Raw genomic sequence first — 26,197 nt, forward strand, 5'->3', positions numbered from 1 at the left:
AGAAGTACTGTCTTCTACTACAGAAGCAGTTGAACAAATTGGATATACCTTTGCTGCAGTTTCAGAAGAATAATATAAAGCTACTTGTTTAATCTGTCTTGTTGAGCACAAATTACATGGCATCCTGACAGCAAAATAGACTAATAATCATAACAAATCTAATTAATCTCTGCTACACTTTGAACTGGACTGAACTTTCTCTGCAAGACAGGGGAATAACTCATAAATGTATTATTCTGAAGGAATTAAGAGGCAAAATCAATACACTTTGCTTATGATGCACATCAGTGGGTTGTCATAACAGTGATTATAAGTTCTCCATCAGTAGCCAGGGCTGGATGCTCAAGCTCCTCTAAAAGTTTCTCTCACCTGACAAAACAAGCATGAGTTGGTACAGGCCGATGCCACCCTATCTTTTTATTTGAGCGAGTGTAGGAAAAGCTGGCAATTGACACTATAAATGTCGTTGCGTATTTGCCATTGATGAATGCTATGGTGTCTTATTAAATGATTTCTTCAGTAAATGGCCAGGAGTAGTCTCTATCACAGGTCCATCTGCTTTGGTCATGACTTTCCTTTACTCTTTTCAGCAGAGAAAGAAGCTCAGAAAATGAATGTCCACAAACAGATAACAATTCATATCTTTGCAACGTCAATATTTTTCCTGAGGAAAAGAGGAGTCATTGTATGTAGACAGGAATCAGCATTGTAACCTCAGGCTAATGAGCTGAATGAATGCTACAATAAAGCTTTGAAAGAAAGATTAGAGACTGCTAAGCTGAAAGAAAAACTGAAAGGAAAGTATGGGGAAACTTTCACTTCAAATTTCCTAAAAATATGAACAGCCAGGTGCAATGCAGGGAAGCTGAGGGAGGTTTTCAAAGCAGAAGGTAAAAGCTGTTCCGTTACAGGTACTTAGAGTAGAAACACCAGTGTGCTAGGATTCAAGACAAACCATCCAATGGAAACTGGAAAAATGAAAAATGTTAATAGATTAGTTTCGTGCTACCAAGGATCTGCAATTTGCAAAGAATCTGTTTGTGAGTATACAAAACCCTGTTAGATGAGGGGATCACAGTTTACATTACATCTCAGTGCTGTTTGAGAGAAAAAAGGGCTTTATTGTTACAGCTTGTCTGATGGATAAATATGAAGAGTTTTTCACTGTGCATGTCTTACCCGTGGCATTGCAAAGGCTTTTTGTCATGTCCACCTGTAATCCTGTGCTTTGTGTTAGCCTTTCCAGTGTAAGATGCACAACAGGAGTTGGAGGACCAACATCCTGCCAAACCTACTTAATTGCCTCCATGAGGTATAAGCAGTGCTGTGCAAGTCCCGAAGGAGCCTTTTGTGGCAATTATTTAGTTCTACATCAATTTGTCAATTTGTTTCTTAGTTACTTGGCTACTTACTTCCTGGCTGCATAATTAGTGAATAGTAATGGAATAAACTTCTGAAACTTCTTCTTTCTATGTGGCTAGACAACACGTAATCATGTTTAAAATCTGACAGCTTAGCAGCACTCAAGTAATGCTTTTTATCTGGTCTCCTACTGTTTGCATCATTCTTTCCCTTCAATAGCTTTTGTATCTATTGGCCCATGTAATGCAAATTTGGCAGTGGAGTAAAGGATTACAAAGATATGAAGTTCCTCTAAACTTTGGGCAAATGGGTGCTCCCAGTGAAGGAAGGCTGACGTGTGCCTGGAAGAGTTACCTGCTCTGGTCAATCTGCTGCTACCCCATCAGCACAGGTGATTAGTCAGCGCGCTCGCAGGGCAGTCACATCGTACACGGTTTTGCATGTTGAATGACCTCTCATATTAAGACAACAGTAATGAAATCAGTTTTGGGCCCCTCACTACAAGAAGGACGTTGAGGTGCTGGAGCGTGTCCAGAGAAGGGCGATGAAGCTGGTGAGGGGTCTGGAACACAAGTCTTATGAGGAGCAGCTGAGGAAACTGGGGTTGTTCAGTCTGGAGAAGAGGAGGCCGAGGGGAGACCTTTTCGCTCTCTACAACTACCTGAAAGGGGGTTGCAGAGAGGTCTGTGTTGGTCTCTTCTCCCAAGTGACTAGCGACAGAACAAGAGGAAATGGCCTCAAGTTGCTCCAGGGGAGGTTCAGACTGGATATTAGGAAAAATTTCTTTACTGAGAGAGCAGTGAAGCATTGGAACAGGCTGCCCGGGGAGGTGGTGGAGTCACCATCACTGGAGGTGTTCCACGAATGTGTGGACGTGGCATTGTGGGACATGGTTTAGTGGGCATGGTGGTGTTGGGTTGATGGTTAGACTTGATGATCTTACAGGTCTTTTCCAACCTTAATGATTCTGTGATTCTGTGAAATTACACAGAAAAGTCCATAGCAATGAAACGGGTCAGAGGCCAAGCTGGGAAGTCAAGTCAACAAGGCAATCACGGGACCAAAGGATATAGCCAGGCACAGCCATATCTATAATGCAACTCAGGCAAGGACTGATAGGAAGGGCCTGAGCTGAAATGCAGCTCCTGAGTCAAGGGGCAGGGGCCCCAGATAACACATCTTGCAGCTCTTTCTCACACAACACTTTTCCAAGCAGTCTGATCCGAAGTTACACAACACCACCGTATCAAAGCTGACCTTGAAGAGTGGCAGCCAAACCCCTGGATCGGGGGAAAAGGGGAAAGAGATTGTAGCACCTGTTTGTGCACTGAGGGTCTGACAATACACAGTGAAGTACCTTTAAGGATGTAGGGTTGTTGGTTTTGGGGTTTTTTTAACATTGGACTTGAGCTCCTAAATCTGATGTTTCTGGAAAAAAATTGCACAAAGGGCTATATTCTCATTTACTCAAAAAAACAGTGATCCAGCTGTGGTTTCTCATATGCAGATAAATTTGGCTCCTATGCTAGTAAGACTTTCACCACATCTAGTAATTACCCTCCATACCTAGCTTTTTCTCTGTGGCTTCTCAGTTGGTGACTCATTCTTTGTAAAACAAAGACCATCTGGTTATCAGAAAAACTAGCTAGAGCTGCAGCAGAAAAAGCAGAATCAGAGGTGGATGGGTTATTTCTGACCACCCTTATAGATAGAAAGCAAGCTATTGTGCGACACCTTGAAGGAGCTGTTTGAACTAAATGTGCTGGCTGAACCACGTGGTACTTGGTGCAGATCCTTGGGCAGAAGCACGGGTATCTGAGTGTCTTTGTGTAGACAAGTTCTGAGTCATATATTCATAGAAGTGTTCATCATTGAACATTACTGGAAAGAAAGGTCATTTTGTGGAAAATTGGGTTTTAACACAAGTAGGCTTCAGACATTTTAATTAGACAGGGAACTGGTTTGCTACCTAAATATTTCTTTCCTGAGGTTTACGCTTTGATCCTGCAGTACGCTATGGAAGATCTTGGCAATAGGGGACAGCTCATTGCATTCAATCCTCGATAAGGGGCTACTACTGCTGAAGTGCACTAGAAGACGTACAAGGAGGTCTCACAGGATTTGAATTGCTCTGGAAAAGGGTTTGATATTTGAAGGATATTAAAAAATTCTCATCTTTTCTGACCTCGGCTAACCCAGCCTAATTGAAAGCTTGTTTGAAGGTTGGAAAGAACTGTTATTTAAAAAAAAATATAAAAATCAGCAACTTTACTTCAACTTAGCGGCTATAAACCATAACACACATTTTTTCCCTGTTACTCTGAATATATTTAAGCTGCTGGAAAAAATTAAGAAAGTACGGGATAGTTATATTAAAGTCAATAGGAGTCTTCAGTTTCATTGTCATTGCCATTTAAACTGTCAGTAAAACCGAACAGTTATATTGAATGTGAAGTGAGGTTTATGAGAATGTATGCCTGCGCCTTGTGTCATACTCACAGGTTCTTGTTTCTCTCATTGCATTAGGTTTTCTCCTCCTGTGGATAAGAAGTAATATGATTAGCATATTGGCAGAGGGAATTTTCAGAGAAAAACAGCATGTCCTTTTTTTGAACGGTGATAGATCAGAATCTCTCTCAGACTGTGGAGGAATTCTTAACTTATTTAGTGTCATATATAGGTAATATTATTTTATAGAAGACAGATGCAAACCTGTGTAGTTAAATAATTGGTTTTCAGGACTGCTTCTGTGATGGGTGTTTATCTTTGTCCTGTCACAAACTGTTACACTGTGCCCATCACTCCACTGCGTTACTATTAGAAGGAGTTCAATAATGTCAGACCAGATGCAGTTACAACAAATATATCATTTCCCATGAGTAATTAATTCTGCCGTTACAGAGTTTATCTCACTTTGGTTTGAATTTTTCCAGCTTCACTTTCCATTAGTTTGCTGTCTTCTGCTAGATGACAGACAGGATAGGACAATAGCAATTTTTCCTGTGGTTCTGGGGGGAACTACAATAAGGTGCATCTGCCTTAGTTTTCTGGTGCATTCCTGCGTCCGTGACCGATTTTGCATACTGCATGCACATTGCTTTGGTCCCAGCTTCTCTTTTGGATCAAAGCAGCTGGTTCCCTGTAGGAGAAAACCCGGGTGTGTCTAGAGGCTTTACCTCAGTTACTGTTCCAGATGGCAGTAAAGATGAGACTGCGCTAAATTTGTCTCCTTGCTCTCTCCCCAGCCCTCCATCGCTGTCCCGCCATCATCTAGACCCCTACAATCCGTCATGGTGTGCAGCACATGCCCTCAGCATCATGTTACAGTGACACTGTCCTCACATTTTTTTTTGGCAGTTGGAATGGAAAAGACAGGGGGGAGGGAAAAAAATAAAAGCTATGTTTTAGGATTGCAAGGGCAACAGAGGAGACTTGAAATCAGTGCTGTGCGCATGAGCACAGCCACCACTGTTGTTCCTGAGCAGTCTGTACGCGAGTCGCTCTGCACCCCTGGGCTGGGAGGATGCCTGAGGAGGACAGCTTTAGAGAAGTGGATGTTGCCCTTGAATCAAATTCCCTTCTGTGACAACCAAACATTTCCACTGATGTAAATGGACTGCTTTAAATGCATTTAGAGGTTGATGTGGTCAGTGGAGGGAAGGGGTTTTCACTGAGAGCTGGGACATGCACAGGGGCGTGACTGGCGTTAACGAGGGCTGCACAGGTGAGGACAGATCCTGCCCCGTCCTTCTCTTTGGCTGTCTTCCTATGATGCTGTTGGGATCAGCAAAAATGAGGTGTGTTGCACTCTGTATTTAATTTAGTTGTGGTTAGCAGTTAACAAAGAATTTTTTAAAAAAAGAAGATTGTATTTTCCTATCTATCATTCCACCACCCTCTTAGTAAAAGGTATACTTGGTTGAACAAAAGAGTGACAGGGACATACCTTAAGTGACAAACCTTGAACTCTGGTGGCAGGATGAACAGTTCTGTATTTCTAATTAATGACACTCTTCTTAGAAGTTTTGAAAAGTATGACTTTAATATACTGATTTTTTACAATTATTTTTAAACTTGTGAACATCTCCACTGTTGAAAAATGATAGTTATGCCCATCAGCTGTAAGGCTGTATACTAGAAAAGGATGCTACATCAGGTGGAGATGAATGCCATGATTACTGATATAGGATAATGGAGCCAAGAGTTCTTCCAGCTCTGTTTGCACATTAGCCTGAAATGAACTTTCTTGCTCAGTGGTTTCATTTGTATCATAATTTTCAGTCACTAAACCATGAAAAATATACACTCCAATTCCCCAATCACTTTTGAGCACTTCCTGAATTAGAAAAAGATTTCATGACTGCTTCTGGACTGAGTATTATCTGCCTTCATTTAAAGTATTGTCTTGTTTTATGTATTAATTATTAAGACTTTAGTCAGTTATGATGCTTTTCACTATATTTTCAGTCTTTTCCACCTTGACTGTTTTGCCTTTGTTATCTGCAGGGAGAGTCTCAGCCCTGGTGAACTGCTGCCCCTGTTAAGGCTTGATCAACACGTAAGAAGAATGTGAGGTGGTAGGGTTACAATTTCTTTTCCAGTAGAGCTACATTGCGCAATTCCTCGCATGCACCATTTATAGACAGACTAACTGCTATAGCTTATTCAGCTGTTCTGTGAGAGAATAAACTATGACAAGGCGAGCACCTTTTAACTGATGTACCAGGGATGACGCAAGCTAATCATACTCTTCTAACTTCTATAGAATAAAATGGTGCAGTTTTGGTGCGTAAACAAGTTCTCCTAAGTCAAAAGCTTAAAACCTGATCACTTGGGTCACTGTGTTTCTCCACTGCTTTCCTTCACCCCTATTTCAGGCCACGTATACAAAGCATGTAGATCGCAGCATGCTGCGTATCAGGTGTCTTTGACAGCTGGCAATACACTTGCAGTACATGCATAGCACCAATATTTCCAAATGCAAGAGGGAGCCCAAAGACTTCAAAGGTTTTATAAAGTTTGCTCATAAATTCTGTTTTCTCCAGGTGGTGTCTCCATGTTTTTTTAAAGTTTGAAAAAAATATTCCTGGTTTTCAAACTGAATAAATGATCAACCCCAAAAAGCAGACACTGTACTAACCACAAATCAGCACTTTTTTCAGCTTTTTTAAGTCCTGAAGGGCACTCTGGGGACTATTGCTTTTTTTTTTTTTTCCAACTGTTCTGCAATATAGTTTCTATTTTAATTTTATAAATTTTATATATAATTTGCTATGCTATCTATGCAGACTTTTTTTCTTTTTTTTTCTTTATGTTTTGTTAAGGAAAATATCTATGAGAAGAGATAACTGGAGCCAAAGCAAGTAAACCTGACAGGGTAGAATCCAGAAACTATATAGCAAAGGTACTTCCCATTCCTTTTATTGAAAGCAATGCCCATGCTTCCTCATATTTTACTATTGTATTGTAATGTATTTCTTCATATTGTAAGTTATTTTTCAGTATTTTCAATTATTGTTTTGGGTACCTTTTTAAAGTGACATCATTTCAGCTATTTATATGATGATTTCTCTGATGGTAGTAAATGGAAATCCCAGCTGAGTTTCTGTCTTCGGTATGCTAATTACTAGACTAACAGCAAAATCAAATGGTTGCATCTTGCAGCATACTGTCTGTTTTAACAATTTAACTATGGTCCCTCTAAAAGTGTTTACAACTTACAAAACAAATTGTAGGTTGGTCTTGAGGGATTTGCAGCAATATACAAATAAAATATATTCTTTTTCCTACCTAAATGCAGTGGAATAATTTCAAAAGTCACTTGTCTTAAGTGTGGCTATCTGAAGTTCAGACTATTGAAAATAAAATTTAGATCAGATGACATAGAAGGTTCTGGATATAATTCAGATAATTTAGTTTCGTTATTTAATCAGAGCATGACACATATATGCACTTATTGTTGTAATATTGCTGACTGGAAGAGTCAATGTGTACGGAAAGACCACTGGAAGCAGCAGCTGCCACTGTCAACAGATTAAAATCAAGGGAGAATTTTAAGTATGTTTCTATTAATTGAATCATTTTACTTAGAAGGGTTTTAATTACATTTAGTCTCAGTGTCCTCATTACACACTTACACAGACTAAATGTCCGTGATCCTGGAATAAAATATGGTTGGAGAGAAAAGAAAATGGGAGAATAGCAGAAAAGACACTTAAAAGGAGTGATAAGTAACCTAAAGAGACACGATGTCTGTGTAATTCTCACAGTACAATTGTGAATGTGAAGTAAGAGCAACTAGATTTGCACTGCAGACTTTCTGGGAAGGTTTTTTTTTATTTTTGTGGGAAAAAAATGTAATATAAGCCAATATATACACAGAGGTTATCTAGATTTTAGTCAAGTATGCTGCATTCAGAAGATCAAGGTAAGGTTGCCTGTCCAAACACAGTTCTGTTGCTCTGTAGTCCATCTTCTGCTCTGGGCGAGAAAGTATTTGGCTATGCCTAGGTTACACAGTCAATTATCCGTCTGTAGGGCCTTAATTTTGAGCACTTGCTCTTGCATCCTGGTGCTTGTCTTTTATTGAAGGCTAGAGTACTTCTGTAGATCATGTTCCTTGAGACAGTGTTTTTATTAATTTGTTTCAGGGAAAAAAAAGTTTAAAATAAATTGAAAAATCACATGCTGAGTGAAACAGATTTCTGTTTTATACCATGGCTTTGACTGAGCTCTGGGATAGGAGAAAAAACATGTTAAGAAATGGCACTGAGTGGAAACAAAGCAGTATGGGAGAGAGCAATGCTTGCTTCTGATCTAAGGCAGAAAAGCCATTTTGCAACTAGGGATGGGGGACAGAGATCTTATTAAAAACGCCCAGATTGTGACTGGGGCACCGCAGGGAGAGACTGCTTCCAGACACAGAAATAAATCTTGCAGGCAGCTTCAAACCATGCACAGTCTGGACAGTGTGGCAGACAGCAACCCTTCCCAGAACTGCTGGAGAGCATCGTGGCAGAAACCAAGCAGGCTGGGCTGTCATTTTCCAAGCAAATAGAAAGTGCTTTGTTAATTTTAAGTAGGAGTCAAGCGCACCAGTCGCTGCTGCAGCTGCAACAGCCGCCTTAGCTTGGGAAGAAAAGCCACAATTGGCAGAAGGTAAATGGGCGAAACTTGAGTCTTATTCTTGAAGGCGAGAATATGTGAAGACGAAGAAGGGAAATGTTTGCCTCATCTCACTGCCACCGTGGAAGGAAGCTGTCTTGCTGCAGAGGTGTGAAATCTGGAGCGCAGCACTTGAGCATCATAGTCAATACTAAAAAGTGAGAGCCTGTAAGCACAGCAGGGTTGCAGGCTCTGGCAGGCATTTGTAGGCAGAAAAAGCCTTTTGTCTTTGTGTATGAGAGGTTAGCATTAGGCAGAGCTGGTCATAAGCTGTTCATGTCAAAAAGGCCTTGCTGAAAACCTCCCTCAGAATGCAAGGGATGTGTTTTCATCTACAGATACACGTTTACAAGTAGACCACACCTTCAGAATAAACTTTAGCGGTAGCAGACACGCTGTCTTCAGCATTGGATAGCAGTTCAGTGGAATAAACTGTTTTATACATAAATGTGTTTATATGTATATTGATCTGAAAAAAATGCCACCCAAATAAACCTGGCTGGACATAGATGAAATGTGGAGTCTGATTAACTAAATTATTTGTGAAATCCTAAAGATTTGTCCGAAAGATACTATCATAGAATGACCAGAACAGCATTACCCAGCTCTGACTTGACAATTAAAGCGGCAGGTTTCAGTTTAAATCTGTGTTTAGAAGGATAAAGAACAGCTATTTATAAGGTGTTACACTAAAATACATGAAAATGGATACATGAAGCACAGACAAACAGAAGACTTCAAGCTGGTAGCAAGGAAATTGCTGGCCTCCTAGAGCAAAACAGATACAGATTTGTTGAGACAGGCTGAAAAAATAATCTAGCTCCATTTGTCGCACACCAGCAGCAGACTGCTGCTGTTCAGCCGTCCATCCAGATGATTAAAGGAAGATTTTCAGTCCACTCATCAGCTGGTTTTTACAAGGAAGAGGATGAGGGAATCCCTTGTGATGCTTGATATTGATACTCCTCCATAAGGATGAATAGCAGTTCCATTTTGCCACACCACTTCAAAGGAAAAGCAGGAACGGAGTGACGTACTATGTCCCCTGAGGTGTGACTTGATTGCCAGCAGCTAAAGGCTACATCAAATTAACCCTCTGCCTACTCTAGATTAGAAAAGCTGTGGGTAAGTGAGATTTGATAAGAACTTACGCATCTTATGCACCTGGAGTCTTCTGTTCCTTGCATCTTGGAGCACTGTCTGGATGATATTAGGGGCAGGACCTTCTTTTCCACCTTCTCTTCTCCATTTCACACCCGTCAGTCACACTTGACACCTGTCAGGGAAGGCTGTTCCTTGGGGACTGGGGCACCAGGAGCAGGGGCCCTCCTCATGGGGCCAGCAGGGCAGGCGGGGGCACAGCTGGGGTCTGCCCAGAGGCCCCATCGCCAGGGATATCCCCACTGACATGCAGGGACGAGCTCAGTCCACAGGGTCAGGACTGGGGTGCAGATAAATGGGTCCATGGCCAGGCGCAGGTGTAGCTGTGACACAGCTGCAGCACACCTCAGGCAGGAACCGGCGGCGAGAGCCTCGGCTTAAAAGCAGCTTCCCGGGAAGCAGGGCAGCCCTTGCCGAGGTCTCTTCTCTTTCTCTCAAGGCTGCCAGCTGTACTGTCTCGAAGCTGGCCCTGAGCCCAGGAGGCTGAACCCTGCAGAACTCGTTTCATCTATTTGATCCGGGACTCCATCCTATCTGCCACTGATGGCTGATCCTAACTTTCATTCCCTCCTCCTTGTTGTGGTCTTCAGACCTGCCTCACCTACTCTATGCTATCACTAAATTGGGTTCAAGGCAAGTAACACTTTCTTTGCTACAAGGTCAGCTTTCCTCCAGTCCTTTGCGTGCCAGCTTGTGCGGGCAGGTGGTTCTCTGAGCCTGCAGTACTACACGAATAACAATGCTTTCTGCCAAATCTATAAAGTGTATTTACAACTTAGATGGCTGATAAATCTTTGAGGAAATTCTGTCTACAAATTCCGTACATTCTGATTTGCCGCAGGCTGCAGTATATTGGGCATGAATTTAAGTAGTTTGCAGAGGAGTACAGTTGAGCTGTACAAATATTGGTTACCCTGACTGTCAATCTTACAGGTTGATGGGAATGTCAAAATGAGAAACAAACTATTAAAAATATGTGAAGTTAAACTCTGAATCTTATTTAGCATTACCAAGTTAGAGAACAGTATAAGCGAAACCCAGATTTTCAGTACTTACAATGCATTCAACCATTGGATTCATAAACTCAGTATGATCATATTGTTGGAAACCGATATCAGAAATGCTGGGGACTCATAGAAAGATGAGGAAACAGGTAGATGGAGCAAACCACCAGTGTGATTTGGCTCTTGGAGTGTGCCATTTCCTTGTGAAAATGACACCCTGCACATGCCTACAGTAGAAAACAATGTTTGAAAAAGCAGTGCTACCGCAAAAACAGCCAATGGTTACATGATTGTTTTTCTTTTTACATCAGAAGGATGCAGATTATGGAGAAACAGTGCCTTATTTAAATACCGGGAAGGAGGGAGACAAGGGTATTGATTCAAGTATTTTGTATGAGAAAGTCTCAGGCAGCGAGTACAGCACAGAGCAGCCTTAACAGCAAGAGATAACTGCTCCTGAATACAGCAGCAGTATATTTATTGCCACCTGATAGAGCTGGTGTTGATGCTTCAAGGCAGCCCCTGTAGGCTCAGGCAGCATTTCAAAGCAATTCAAATACCATCAGCTAATACATCGACCAGTATGTGAAATTCTGAATTATGTTAATGTTGTCTGTCAGCATCGCGGTGTTTGGGAAAGGAAGTTACAAGTAACTGTCTCCCAAAGGGACTGTCCTATAAATCCCTTGGGTTTGCTATAAACCCCTTTGCTATAAACCCCTTGGGTTTGCTATAAATCCCTTGGGAACAGATTTTATTCAGAATTTCATACGGAGGACTAGAACTTAAACTATGAAAGAAACAGCTCTCTTTCATTTTCTCTTTCTTTAAAGCATCATAACTAAACAGATCCCATACCAAGAAAAGCCTAGGCAAGGTGGGATTTAGAGTCTTACGCTCCCTACGTAATTAAGTACTTTTGAAAATCCTACTCATTGCAAAATGTATTTATTAATGGGTATCAGAAAGCTTGATAAAATGAACAGAGCTTAAACTAACTGCTTTGGGGAATGTCCTGGTAACTTCTGTTTTGCAGAGCAGGAGGTGTTGTATGTTGACTCAGAGAGAACAACATTGCGGAGGCTACAGCCTTTGGCAGGTGGAAGGTCACGTTCTTGTGTCTCCACCCTCTTCCTCCATGGATATACATGAATCTTCATAGAAGATCGACATCTCAGTCTACTGGCTGAGAAGAGATACCTATTTCCAACTTCTTTCAGCGGTTTTCAAAATATTCTTTCCTCCAGATAAGTAGGCTACTACACTTACTAAGCCATGTACACATTTTAATCACTACTGTTTGTGAGTGCAGTTGGAAATACTGGCTTTCTTGGAATTTCAGTGCTGTGCATGATGAGGGATTAGATGTATAGGTGGTAGATGACACAGTTCTTCATGTGTGTTAAAGATGACTTCCCCGTCATGTATTTTGCACTTTAAAAATACTAATGGTTGCAGATAAGAGCGTGATTAGCAATTACAAATAACATTTTCAAAATCAAATAAACCCCTTATCTGTTAAATCAATAAGTAGTGATTTGATTAATCTGATTCTGAGGATTAATTCTGTAAGCCAGCTTACTGTTCAGATCTGTAGAGAAAAAGGAAACTTGAATGCTATATTAAGATAAGTTCCACTCAGAGCAATAAATGTGTTTCAAAACTTGAGTGCATCAGAAAATCAAGTGTGGCGAGAGGTTTTTAAAGCTTTTGGACTATTAGGTTATACCGATGGAAAAAAAAAAAAGTATTTAATTTTGGAAGCAAATGCTACAGTTTCTAATAATACTTTAATTGAAATACAAAAGAATACAAAATGCGAGCTTATTTGAGTAGCAGGAAAAGTAACCAAAAATCTTATTGGCATATGAGGGGAAACAACCTTGTTCAGTAAAGATCTTTCCTTTAAATTATGGGATAACATTTGCAATTATTATAAGAGTTTTGGCCAGACATTTGTTTTTAAAAGGGCTATTTGTCCTTCTTAAACTGAGATGTGAGAGCAGCTCTGTTGTTGGAAAATATTCTCTGAACGAATGAGGTGAGTTATTCCAGCAGACAGAGAGCAGATGTACTGCAGATGAAATCATTGCCCTGTAGAAAAACTAAGGAATGTTACATGGTACGTAATGCATTGTACTGGGACTTGTACAGTGTGAGTGGGCTCGTGCATTACTCATCACGTCTAAGGGTCTGTCCACTCTGGATACAGACACTGATGAACAGTTTCCCGCTAGGAAGACTCACGTACAAAAAGTTTCAAGTGACTGAGCATCTAACTTTGGAAAAGCAGTTATATTACTGAAATCAGATATGTGAGTATGCATATACATATTCCAAAATCCATTTGTATATTGTTTTGGTTATAGTATTTAGAGGTGAAAATATAATGCAAATTCTGTATTCCTTTCAAATGCCTAGTGAGTCCTCAGCTGTGAAGCATTATATTCTAGCAGTGACCTCTGCTCAGTGAAAGCTGTTTTCTGTTGTCTTTCTGCCACTTTGATGGCTCCTCTATATGCTGCCAAGGCTTTGTGTTCAATCAAGGTATCTGAGTCTTGAAAATCGTCTTGATATTTTTCTCTTCAAAAAATAACCATAGGTGAGTCAATAATAGGTTGATTAGCTTCCTCTGGAGATATACCTTTTTAGTGTCTATTTATTGATTTCTTCTTCTAGTTACAGCACAATAAAATAAAATGACAGAAACAATATGCCTAATTTGGTGATTCCCACTTAAGCAGCATACAAAAGAGGAATTAATTTTTCCTCTCTATCATCGAAATCAGACAGTACAAGGAGGATGTGAAAATTTTAGAATTACCCCTTATACCTATGCTGAAGTCTTTCACTTTCAGTTGGCCATGTATTCATTTTACCACTGGGCAACATAGGGGGGAAAGATCAATCAGCTTAAAACCTTTTTTTCATACAGTCCCATTACTTTAGCTTCATCTTGCTGATTGTGCTTGCTGCTGGTTGTTGTATACACTCTCTACATTTCTCCCATTATATTGTCGCCTAATTAAAAGGAAAAAAAAACCAAAAGTGAAACAAACAAGAAGAGGTGCCTGGCATCTCATCCAGGCCTTTACTTAGTCCACCAGGTAACTTTTTGCCCATCAGCAGTGGAAAGACAGTTTGACTCCTTTGTGGCTTGGGTGGTGCTGTGTGCCACTCTGCGAAATAGCAAACTAGTCCAGAGATGAGTGTTTTCCTGCAGCCACTCAGTCACACAGACAATACCCAGCTCTTGGCTGTAGAAGCCACCTACAAGAATTTGTGTTTTCCCCAGTCTTCTGACGGGAAGGTGCTTGTGGGCGAAACGGCTGGACGACATGGGCACTGGCTGCCTGGGAGGAAGGCACGTGAGGCCTGGGAGCCCTTGCTGGGCTTCCTCTTGTATGTGTCCTTCCAGGTAATGCCTTCCTGTCCCTCCAGCAGCAGTCAGACCTGCGGGCAAGCTTGCTGGGGAATACCATGTGGGAAGTGTGGGGAGGAGAATAGGAGAGCCTAACCCTGCTGAGCTGCATCTTTAGTGGCCCACCCTCATCATTTGTGTTGGACCTTGTTGTCCATTTTCTTCCTAGCTTGATGGACTTTCAACAAGCTAATTTTCCACCAAAGAAATTGTTTTCCAATTTTCCAACTGTTTTTGCTTATATGAAGTCCTTTCTGAGCTCATCTAGGTTCATTTCACAGAAAGGGCATTGGTGTGCTATAAATGCTATCAAATGCTTCCTAGACAAGTGTCAGCATCTTATTTCTTCACCTTGTGTAATTTTTTAACTTCTCTTTTCCTCTTTTTATGATGTAAAATGCATTTGTGGCTTTTCCTTAGTCCCCAGAAATCCCAGAATTTACTTTCCTTTTCTCCTGATTGATGCAGTTTTTAGGCTGGTGTAGGACTTCTGGCTGAAGTCAACCCACTCGAGATTCATTCCAGCATAAGCAACATCAAAGTCAGACCATGCTGCTCACTTGCTGTGTGATTGTTATATTTCTATTCCTGTTTTTCTCTTCCTCTCGTTTGTTTTTATTATTTATAAGCAACAGTACATTGAAGTTCTTTGAAGCAAAAAGCATTTCCTCATATATATTTGTACAATCTCTAACATAACTCTACCCTGTCTTAGGGTCTCTGTGTAATGCCTACAGTGCTATGCAATACAAACAATAAAATATAACTGACGGTAAATACAATTTGGTTCACTAGGGAGGAAAAGTTTTCGTTTAATTTCTGAACAAAGTTTTGGGGAGTCTTGTTTTGATCTTCCATCCCCCGACCTAGGTAAAGATCCATGTTCAGCTTGAAAGTTGGGTCAGCAGACCTGATACGCAGGCGGCCAGCGGAGCTATGGTTCTACCTGTCACACCTACCTCATCTCATCCATTTTGGCATTAAGCATTTCTGAAGAGCCTTTCAGTGTCATCCACCCTCTACCTCTGCTCAGCATATATATATAAGCCCAGAAAACATTCTTTGCCTGTTGTTTCCCCTCTTCTCTTGGAGCATTTCATGTAAAAGCTTGGCAGAGTCTTGCTCAAATTGCCTGAAGTCATACAAAACAAACAGTTGGAAGGTGGAGAAATAGAAATCATGGTTTCAGCTATCTTGCTCATTTATACTAACTGAACTGAGTCGAGGGTAATTCTGCAGTAGATCAAGATGGGAATTTGATAGTAGGAATTGTAACTTCTGGTACACTGCTCAGAGTTTTACTTGGTCTTGTCGGGTTTGATTTGTTCCATGTAGAGTTTCAAAACTTTTTAAAAATTATTATTCTCTTCTGCCTTCCTCAGCCCGAGTTTAGCTTAGTTCATTGGTATAGCACTAGTGGTCCACATTAAAGTTTGGTTGTTTTTTTTTTTTAAAAAAGCAAGCAAAAAGCTGGATATAGACTTTTACACAAAATAAGTGAAACTTTTTTTTTCTCTCAGACAGTTTCTACCTATGCTAAATCAGATTTTCACCAGACTCAGAACATTAACCTGCTTATATTTTTTCACAGACTGTACATTTCTAGGGACAAGGCATCATGTCACACGTGGGATGTCAAAAAAGACTTGTCCTTCTATTTGAAAAGGATTAAATCTTTTCTTCTTTTTTCTGTGCCTGTGGCCTACAGTGAGCACAGCAGTCTGTGCACAGATCTGCTCTGTAAATAGCGATCTTCAAGATACATTGTCCATATGCACTTTCATCATTTACTCTCCTTCCTCTCTTTCAGGGTATTTTTAATTTCTTGGGATTCTGCAGATGAGCAGGCACAACGCATGCTATATACCTGTGCTCAGTGCAGAAGGAGAGAGGATATGTGTACATCCATCCTAAAGATATTGCTACCTGAAAAGCTTTTGATCTTGAATGTCTATGGCAATGTGCTTGAGGATGGCATGTCTGGAAGAATTCCAGCTACCTTTTTCCTCTCTAGTTGCACCACACAAATTTTTTTCCTCAAAGTCTGCACCAGCCGTGTATTCTGAAATGTCAAATTTCAGCTATATTTTAACTTTTTTAGCAGACTCCCAGATGCAACACAATGGAACAAGTGGAATTTCAGAAACTCCAAGCAACCACAAAACCATAATCTTCCCACTTATGCAGACATTTCTCAGGCACTGAGAATAATTATAGACAAAATTGCTGCAAGTGTTAACCAAGAGCCATTTAACCCTGGAATGTGCTTCATCTCCAGCTGCTGGATGAACCAGTGGTATTCCCTCCCTTGTACTTTCAGATTACCATATTCCTCAAAATAGAACTATAAAAACCAAATTGTAACCAGAGCACCATCCAAGCTAGTAAAAATGGTTTTTAATTGAAAGGGCACTTTGAAATCCCTATCCTGAAAAGACTGAAATCATTTATGAGTGTCTTGGAGGGGAGGGAAGGAGGAAACGTTTCCAAGAAGAGCAGACTGTTCTTCCAATGATAAAATATAATCAAAACTACTGTTTAACATCTAGAATTTACAAGCTGGCAGCGGCATGTTACATGCCATATAGACAGTAATGAAAATAATCGGTCATGCTCTTTAATGCAGTACAACCACTTTGTGCTATAACATAATGGCAGTAGCTGGCCCGCTGACAGAGTAACTGGCACAGGGAGGATTCCTTCATTTGAAGTGTGTGTGTGCCGTAGCGACCATCTAGCAACGTTCCCTCTCCTCACAGTTGGTATATCAAAGCAAAGGAAGAGGGCTGAAGGAAAGGAATTCTCTGACCAGGTTTATTTGGAGACCTTTCTGGCTTTTGTGACCTACAAGAAGCTTTCTCTAAGATAAAGGGGATAATCCTGCACAACAAGGAGCAGCGGCAATCATGAGTACAAATGATGGGCAGGTTTAATCTTCAGGTTTCCATCCTAACTGTGGAATTGGCGGCACTGAAAAATAATGGAGGATTCATCTCTGGTTACTGTTAGAGATACGTTTCTAAGAAGTTGAGATTAATATCTGTCCATAATGAAGGCAGTTTGGATAAGATCTCTTCAGCAATTGTTAGGGGAAAATGCAGAATTTGCCTTCACTGAGAAGTAATGTCTTGAACCTGAATATGCTAGATATGATGTGACTGGACTCTCTAATCACTGTTTTTCTTTTTGATTTTTTTTTTTTAATTTTGTTTTAGCCTGCTTGCTGATCATGAATCATAACTTTGTTCCAAGACGAAGGGAAGATTCCAAACTTTACGCTTTTCAGATACTTTTGCAGTGACTTTCAGACTAAGAGCCCTCAGGACTGGTGCTTACTGAATCTCATAAATACAGCATCACTTTGAAGTCTAGACTAGAGGAGTTAACTGTAAGCCCAAGTGAAATGCTCTTTTTTTTTCCTTGAATATGAAAAGTTATACTATATCTAGGAATACATCTACTTTATTGGAGAATTGAAGCAAGCACTGCTGTAATTAATTCTTCCAAAGAAGCAGCAGACAGCTAAGCCACATATGACTTCTGTCATCTTGGAAAAATCTAGCATAGAATTAAGCCTCCGAGTCGAAGGTTAAGTATGTAACCTGTGAAGTGGGCATTCCTAGGAGAAGAAAAGAGAAGCTTGACCTTGGTTTTAGAGACCTGGGACACTGGAAGGAAATTATGATCAAAATTACATACAAAGCTCTAAGTAGAAGTGACCAAAAGAGCATTTATCACTGAAAAGATCTTTGATATCTACAATAAGGAGCAAGCATGGACAGATGAATGAGGAAATGGGAGAAAAACAACATATTGAGAGAAAATAACTACTACTTCTTTGAAGAGTTTAACCTGGCCAACATACTAATGAAAATCTCTATCATTGGTTTAAATGCAAAACACCACAGAACACCAAACTCTGTTGAATGGGATTTTCAGGTGTACCTTTGAGAGTTAGTGATTTCCATACAGGGGGAAGTGTCATTCCTTATTCTACAATGAAACTTGACCTGTAAGTAATTTGTCTAGAAAGAACTGTCTCTCAATAAATCCATACTCTGGGAGGAATTTGGGGTAAGTTGGTTATCTATACTTGATGTTGGATTACTTATACATAAAAGAGGCAGATATGCATTGAGGATAAATGATGCTGTGATACCTGAACCTCTAAATGGCAGAAAACAAGGCGGAAATTTAAGATCTGCTAGGACTGAGGAGAAAGAGGGGTTGAATATAAAGGACAGAGATATTTGATGGTGAAATGGTATCCAGGAAGTGAGACAGGAAATGGAGATTGTTTCCTTGCCCAGAAATATGAGAGCTAGACCATTTTCTGGCAGCAAAAAGAGCCAGAGTATAGAGCAGAATCTGGATGGGCTTCAAGAGCTTGAATGAATAGCAGGAGGGATAATAGAAGAAGATTGCAGGGTATGCAGCATGTACAGAAAGCATTCTGAGGAACAGGGGACAGGGAGAGGCTCTGAGAAGGGAGTGAAAGATTCAGGCAGACATTATGGTATTTCTGATACCATATGGAGGTAGGGAATAATGAACAGTATGGAAAGAATGATTTCATATGGGGTGGTAGTAGACATGAAGATGCTGGATGTCAAAAGAAAGAAAGAAGAAAACAAAAATAGTGCAAAAAGGTGGAAATGATGGAGGCTGGAAGGAGGGAAGGAGGGAAGGAGGGACGGAGAGCATGGGGGCCAGGAAATATGGGAGGTGTTGAAAAATAAGGGAAGCAGTGGGAAAGGCAGATAAGGACAGTAGGGAGAGCAGGAAGGAGAAATTTTACAATGACCTGTAAGTACAAATCCACTGAAAAAAGCAATTTGTCTCAAAAAAATATATTGAATACAATATCAATATGCAATACAATATACAATTCATTACACCTTTTATCAGATATTCCCTAAGCTCTTTTCAGGGCTGGAATAAATAGGATTTGAATTCTCTGCATAATCTGTTTTAGAGAGGCAGTCAATAAATTAACCATTTAAACAATATTCCCAATCTATTAAGTCAAATCCCAGTTTGTGGAGTTTGTGTGATATGGTATTTAATTAGTTGTAATAACTCTGCAGATAGACTCCACTCCAGTAAAATGCACCGCTTCTCTTTGTGGCCTGTGGTAAATTTTAAAGTTATGCTACAATTTATTACTATATTTTAAATTTATGTAATAAAGAAAAAAGAAATCAAACACAATCTCTCAGCTGATGGACCCCACAGGCGAGGAAATGAATCACATGGCTCCTATGTCTCCAGTGTTATGAATTATTTCAGCCTGCTGGAGAAGAAGAAAAGAGTAGGGAAAGAGCACTAAAACTAAAGAGTGAAGAACAAGCATCTTTGTTGGGCATAACCCAAACAGACTATATGGGCTTTACGCATAGATGGTTGTGTTAGGTTCTCTGGCCTGCCATGCCTGTGGTCAGACTAGACAGTCCTACTTAATTGTTCTACCACCTTACATACTCTACCAACATATTCAGTAGAAGATAACATGGAAGATAAGAAGGTAACAATGAGAAATGAGATACAAGAAAGTAACAAGAATGAAAAACTGATATTAGTACTTATCTGTTAAAAAAGTGCTTTTCATTAATAGATGTGAAATAACTTTTCCAATTAACTATTGAAAATTTTCATTATTCCCATTACAAATGGGAAAACTATTCTGAATATTTCATTCTTTTATAAATTACTAGATAATATGGTATCAGGTGATATCAGGGACATTCTTCAGCATTGGTATGTGCAGTGATGTTGCCATCTCGCAGTTGCTTTGCAAGTCTTAATATATGTAAGGCTCAGGCCAGCGCTCACTATACTCAGGGGGAAGATTCACCCTGACTTTGCCGGTGTTACAGAATCATTTTCCAGTTGTAGGAGTGGTTTTGCCAGTGTTACAGAATCATTTTCCAGTTGCAGGAGTGTTTTCTGTCTCAACTAAAATAAAAGGAATACTGTGGTTTCTGTCTCGGTCTTATTCAAATCCAAACTTACTGGTGACATAGTAATTTTGTTGACGCATAGACAAACCAAATAGCTTTACCAAGTTACAGAAGCACAAGTCATTATTTGACTACTGTCAGGGTAGATTTTGATAGCTTGATTCTTTCCAGTCTTTTATGGTGACATCTCCAGCCATATGTTTGTTGGCTTGTTTATGTATTGATTACACCTATTGAGGATTAAAGCATTATTAACGTATTTTCTTCAACTGATTATATTTGTTCTTGCCATCTGTTTAAATACTGGCTGGGATTGTTTCCTGGTTAACTTTAGAGCACAAATTGCTTGGGGAGATAGGGGGTAGATGTCATTTCTCATGACTGTTTTGTCCTCAGAATGCCTCACAAAGCAAGAATTTCCAAACTGTCAGTCATAAATTTGTCGCTCTTCCTTTACCAGCAATGTTAATACATTTTGAAATAATAGAGGTTCAAAAGTTCAATAGGAGAATACTGGTTTTCATTGCTTATTGAAAAAACTGTTTTCCGTATGTAATTGTAATTGAACATCATGTTAACGTCATCAGGGTACATCACAACACAGTAAATGCTTACATGTTTTAACTAAAACTCCAGCTAATTCTAATCAAATTAATAAAATATGTTGATGGTTTCTATAGCATTCTGCATCATGTTCTTGCTGGTTTGCTCAGGCTTCTCCAAGTTGTTGTTTGGACTGGGATGCTGGTATTTTCCTTGAAATACAGCTGTCCGGAGTGACTGTATTAGCTGACTGTGACAGCTAAGATTCTCAGTTTCATGGCAGCATAATTCCAAAAAATGCATGTGGAAATTTTCAGGGTTCTCTAATCAAATAAAAAAGATTCTAAGCAGGCTATTTTTAAAAGGGTTTGGGACATACTACTGGAGTTTAGGCTTCTGACTGTGAAGCTGAGAGGGAGAATAATAACCTGCAGGAGTGAGGGAAAGATCTGGCATATATGTTTATAAAGATCATATTAGATTTCTCAAATATGAAAATGCAAATTCTGAGCAGGTTCCCTTCCCACATGGATGCTGCCCCTTCCTAGTGCCTTCTGCTAAGCCTTTATTTTGTTCTCTGATTGGAAATAATCCTTCCTTTGAGTGTTGGTGTTATCCTCAATGATGGATTCTTTCTCTGTCTGCTCTGCTGTTCCGCTCTCTCTGCTTCTTGTCCTGTCACAAAGGCCAGCAGTTGCGACATTTTGGGAAACATAGTATGGAGTATATTGCTCCATTCCTTTACCTCCATTCCTGCTTCTCACTACAGTGTGGCAGTGCATGCTGCCAGGCTCCCTAACCGATGTAAGACATCCAGCCTAAACCTCTCCCTGCAGCTGCAGGGAGTGGAAGCATCTCCTGAGTCAGCAGTATTGGCCTTGCTGTCCTTGGGGTGGTCTGGCTGTGGCTGGGACAGCCTTATCGTGGCCATGCCTGAAGTGCACAGCCAGAGCTCCAGAAGTGCTGTGGGCTCCTGGGAGTGTGCTCACCATGAAGACGGAGGTTGTGAGAGGGTGGCAGGGGTCTGCTTCTTTCTAAAAATCCTAAAAATGGGATGGGGGGAAGGGAGGAAGAACACGGTACTCAGCTAGAAAGAAAGAGGTTGGGTTTTTTCCCTCCCTTCATCTCAAAATTTTCTTTCTCTCAGTGCAATGCTCTGCAGCCCTCCTGCTGCTGCAGCTTTCCTGAGACCTCTCTCTGTCTCCCTGCTGTTTGCCTCGGGGCTGTGGCTTCTCTGCTCAGCACCAGCAGCCCACAGCTGGGAAGAAGCCTTTGGGGAAGGCAGCAAGGCCCCCAGGGCATTTGCCGGCAGCGATCATCCCTGCAGGCTCTGCCAGCCTCCAGCTGGAAGCTGTGTGCTCCCCGGAGCGTTCGGTGAAGCCACCAAAATACAGATGCTGCAGAGCTGTTGGGCTGGAAAATTCCCACAGGAGTTGACCGTGCTGTTGCTCTTTTGCCCAACTAGGCAACCCTGCGCACTGTGTCTAAATTAATCACTACTGGGATCTTCGCATTTTCCCCAATATAGAAATCTAGATTATAACCAGTAGCTGAAAAATTGCCAATCTGTTCATGTGACTGCAGTGTTCAAACCAACTCCTCTATCAATCCGCTAGGAAAAGACATTAATCTATAAGGAAAGTTCTCAATGTTTTTAAGCTTTCTCTGTGCCCCAGTGCCTGCTCAAATACCCTGTTTCTCCTTCTCCCTGGTGTTCAGTGCTATGGACAGGAGTGAACGATATCCGAAGTTTCCTCTCTGGACCTGAAAAAGGAGTAGAGAACCTGTGTAAGTGCAGGAGGAGTAGAGATGGACAGTGGACAAGATAGGATGATGAAGCTGATGATAATTATATTACAGGCTACAGGTACTAAAGCTGGGAGAAACGAGTATGAACTGTAGAAGGACTGGTATGTATGGTTGGAGCTGTCACCATAAGAGACAGTTTGAGTCCAAGATAAAGTGTGTCAGTGTGAATTGTGAGGCACGGTAATTAATGTCAGGCTGAAAGGGCCAGAGTAATTTATGGGACTGAGAAGATACAGGGTTGAGAAGTGTACAATTAATTAATGTTGAGATGGTAGGCATGCGGAAACCTCTGATTGAGAATGAGGGATCCAGAATTAGCCATTTGGAATTTAGGGAAAAAATGAGCCTTTTGTGCGACCAGACAGAAGTCTGTGCAAATATATGTAATTTATGTGAGTTGTAGGATATTTGTGATTGCTGCAAAATGTTGCCTGTTTTGAAATGCTAATGGCATCTTGCATCACTGGGCCAAATTCTGCTTCAGTTACACTAGTGTACTGACAAATTCACCAGGGCTGCTGAGACAAGAGAGGAAAATGTAAGCAATTGACATGTTAATTTCTGAAGTCATGTTGAATAGCAGTCATTGACAGCATGTTAAAAACATCCACACTGTAGTTATTAAATCAGTGTTTATTCTAAGCTACAGAAAACTTGTGAAAAATCCTGATGTTTGACTCTGAAATTGCATACACTCATTTCTTACTGATACAGAACTAAAGATGCCCATAAAGTTACTGCAGACTTATATTGATAAAGGGGAACTATTGTCTACAGAACCATATTATGCAAAATCAAATGCAAAGGAAATTTTGACTCTATTTAATAACCTGCAGGTAAATCAGAAGGATATTTGAATCCCTACTACATGAATGTAAATGGAAAGAGGAACTATTTACAGTTGAAAAGAGATGCATCCATACTTTCCCATGTCAAAACTAGCACTGCCCACTATCTCTAGGACCTTGTGTGGCAGCATATCTAGCAAACCTGTGGTGGGTTGACCTTGGCTGGATGCCAGGTGCCCACCAAGCTGCTCTATCACTCCCCTCCTCAGCAGGACAAGGAGGGAGAAAATAAGATGGAAAAAAACTCGTGAGTCAAGATGACGGCAGTTTAATACAGCAAAAGCAAAGACCGTGTGTGGAAGCAAAGGAAAACAAAAGATTTATTCTCTATTTGCCTTCAGGAGGTGATGGCCAGCCACTTCCCAGGAAGCAGGGCTTCAGTACGTGTAGCGGTTGCTTTGGAAGGCAAATGTTGTAATAACGAATGCCTCCCCCCCGCCTTTCTCTTAGCTTTTATTGCTGAGCAGATGTCATATGGTATGGAATATCCCTTAGGTCAGTTTGGGTCAGCTGTCCTGGCTATGTCCCCTCCCAAGATCTTGCCCACCTCCAGCCCACTGGTGAGGGGGGACTGTTGGAGAGGCAGCCTTGATGCTGTGTGAGCACTGCTCAACAGTAGCCAAAACACTGGTGTGTTACCAACACCTTTCTAGGTACCAATGCAAAGCACAGCACTATAAGGGCTGCTATGGGGAAAATGAGCTCCATCTCAGCCAGACCCAATACAAAACCCTACTGCAGAAAACAGAAAGCACAGTGGTGCTGGATGGGGCAATGGCAGCAGCGCTCCAAGGCCTGCTTGCTGCTGCTCTCAAACCTATCAGGGAGGATCTGTCTAGGACCTGTCTTCTAGGGCAGCATATGGTTTGCTAAACGTTTTTGCAACTGTAGGATGGCACACATCCAGGTGGCTTTCATTCCCTGCCAGAATTTTAAAAAATGTTAACAATGTTTACACTTTTCAGTTTTGACAGTCTCTAAAAATTGCCTATTTAAACCTTCTCTCCCTCTCTGACAACACAAGATCCAGCTCCTCCTTCAGATGCAAAGTGCCACAGGGCTTACTCAGTTCTCACCGCAGGGCTCGGAGGAGAGAAATCCTGTCGACAGTGCTGCTCCTCCTCTGCCACACCAGTGGAGCCTTGGTCAGTGCTGCAGCTCCTTGGGCTTGGGGCATGCGAGTGCCTGTGCCCGTGTCACCTACAACCGAGAAATGGGAACATTTCTGCACTCAACAAATCCAGCGCCTCAAATCTGTTTGTGGGTGTGGCAGCTTGCACAACAGAGAGATTGGGATTTTAACAGCTGGGGAGCTTTTGTATGGGACAGCCTTCCATTTTTTAAAAAAGGGGTGATTGTTTTTAGAAGGAGATCTATCAATAATATAGGTGTGCAAGAGACACATGCTTGCTTGACCAGGGTGTGAGTTTTGATAGTCAACTCTCTTTAAAGATAAGGAACTGCCCCTCATTACTATGTCAGGCACTTTCCTCTCATCTCCTCTGAATAAACACATCTCTACTGTCAGAATGATGAAGTCTGCTTTGTACGATGTGGGGCGGACTAATGAAAGCCATGGAAAGTACCTCCCTCACTACGTTTAGAAAAGGAAGATAATGAGACTTCTGGGAGATGCTGCTAGCGGAATACTACAGCACACCAGGGGATGTTTAAATGAAATGTAAAGACCTGTATTTTTTGCAAGGTTAAGGACGGAGACCATAGCCAGAATGTTTTGTTTCCAAATGGACATCTGGCAAATATTGATCTACAATTGTTTTTAGCGTGGTATGGAAAGTACAGGTTGTGACATGAGCAGTCAATAGTTTTTTAGACGATTGATCCTTACAGTGGCTATTGATTGGTTTTTACGCACTAGCACAATCTATTTTTTCATTTAGCTTAGCTTAAAATAATTGGATTGCAAGTTGTGTGACTGTGTATGTGGAAAGGGACTCAATATGCAAATACTGTTTCTCATCATTGGCAATGTATAAAAAATAAATACTAATTTTTAAGTCTTTTTTTCTTCCCTGTTATTTAGTAAGACTACTCAAATATTATAACTTGGATATGATAAAAAGTGAAGTTGGCTTCAGGGGTGTCCAGATGCCACCATCTCCCCTCTGCTGCCTGACTTGAACTTTTTCCTCAAAAAAATTTTACTTCTATGAATAAAGCCAACTGTTAGAATGAACACATAAGGGATCTAGCTGATTTCTGTAGACACATCGTTTTTGCACTCCCTCTCATCCCATCTGATTTAATTGTTTGCTTTCTTCTGCAGAGAAAATATGGTGTTGCCTACCACTTGCGGATTTTATATAAGGTTCAGTAAGTAGTCTTGAGCGTACTGGATTTTATGAATTGTAAAATAAGCTGATGATATTTTTCATTCAGTTAAAAGAAGCTGTACATGGGGAAGTACTGTCATACAAGAAATGGCAGTAAACTACAAGCCAGGCCATGCCTTGAGGTGTTAGTTCTTGTGATTGCTATTTATATTTCAGTGTAGACTGGAGTCTTTCTTTTGACCAAGGCATAATATTCCCGCTACAGGCAATAGCCAGCTAATGCTCCAGCCATTCTGTAAACAAGTTGATCCAGCGTTTGCATTTGGTCCCTCCTGCAAGAGCTAGAAACAGAACTGACGTGTTTATTTTACATACTTAATGCTCATCTATGCTGACTTTTGGAGTAAATAAAGTGTCAAATGTATGCATTGAGCAATGCTATTATTTATGTTATCTAGACAAACTGAGAATGCATCATTATGCTGTACTGCACTTCCCAGATCCAAGAAAGCGAACCACTAATCTTTCAGCTATTATCTAGCAAGTAGTTGTATACCACTTCTACATCAACAGGAGTAGGGAATGGAACTATTTTTTTCAGGTGTCATATATATCCTGATGCACTGTCTGT

This window comes from Gavia stellata, chromosome 6 (genome assembly GCF_030936135.1).
Source record: "Gavia stellata isolate bGavSte3 chromosome 6, bGavSte3.hap2, whole genome shotgun sequence".
NCBI classification, from domain to species: Eukaryota; Metazoa; Chordata; class Aves; order Gaviiformes; family Gaviidae; genus Gavia; species Gavia stellata.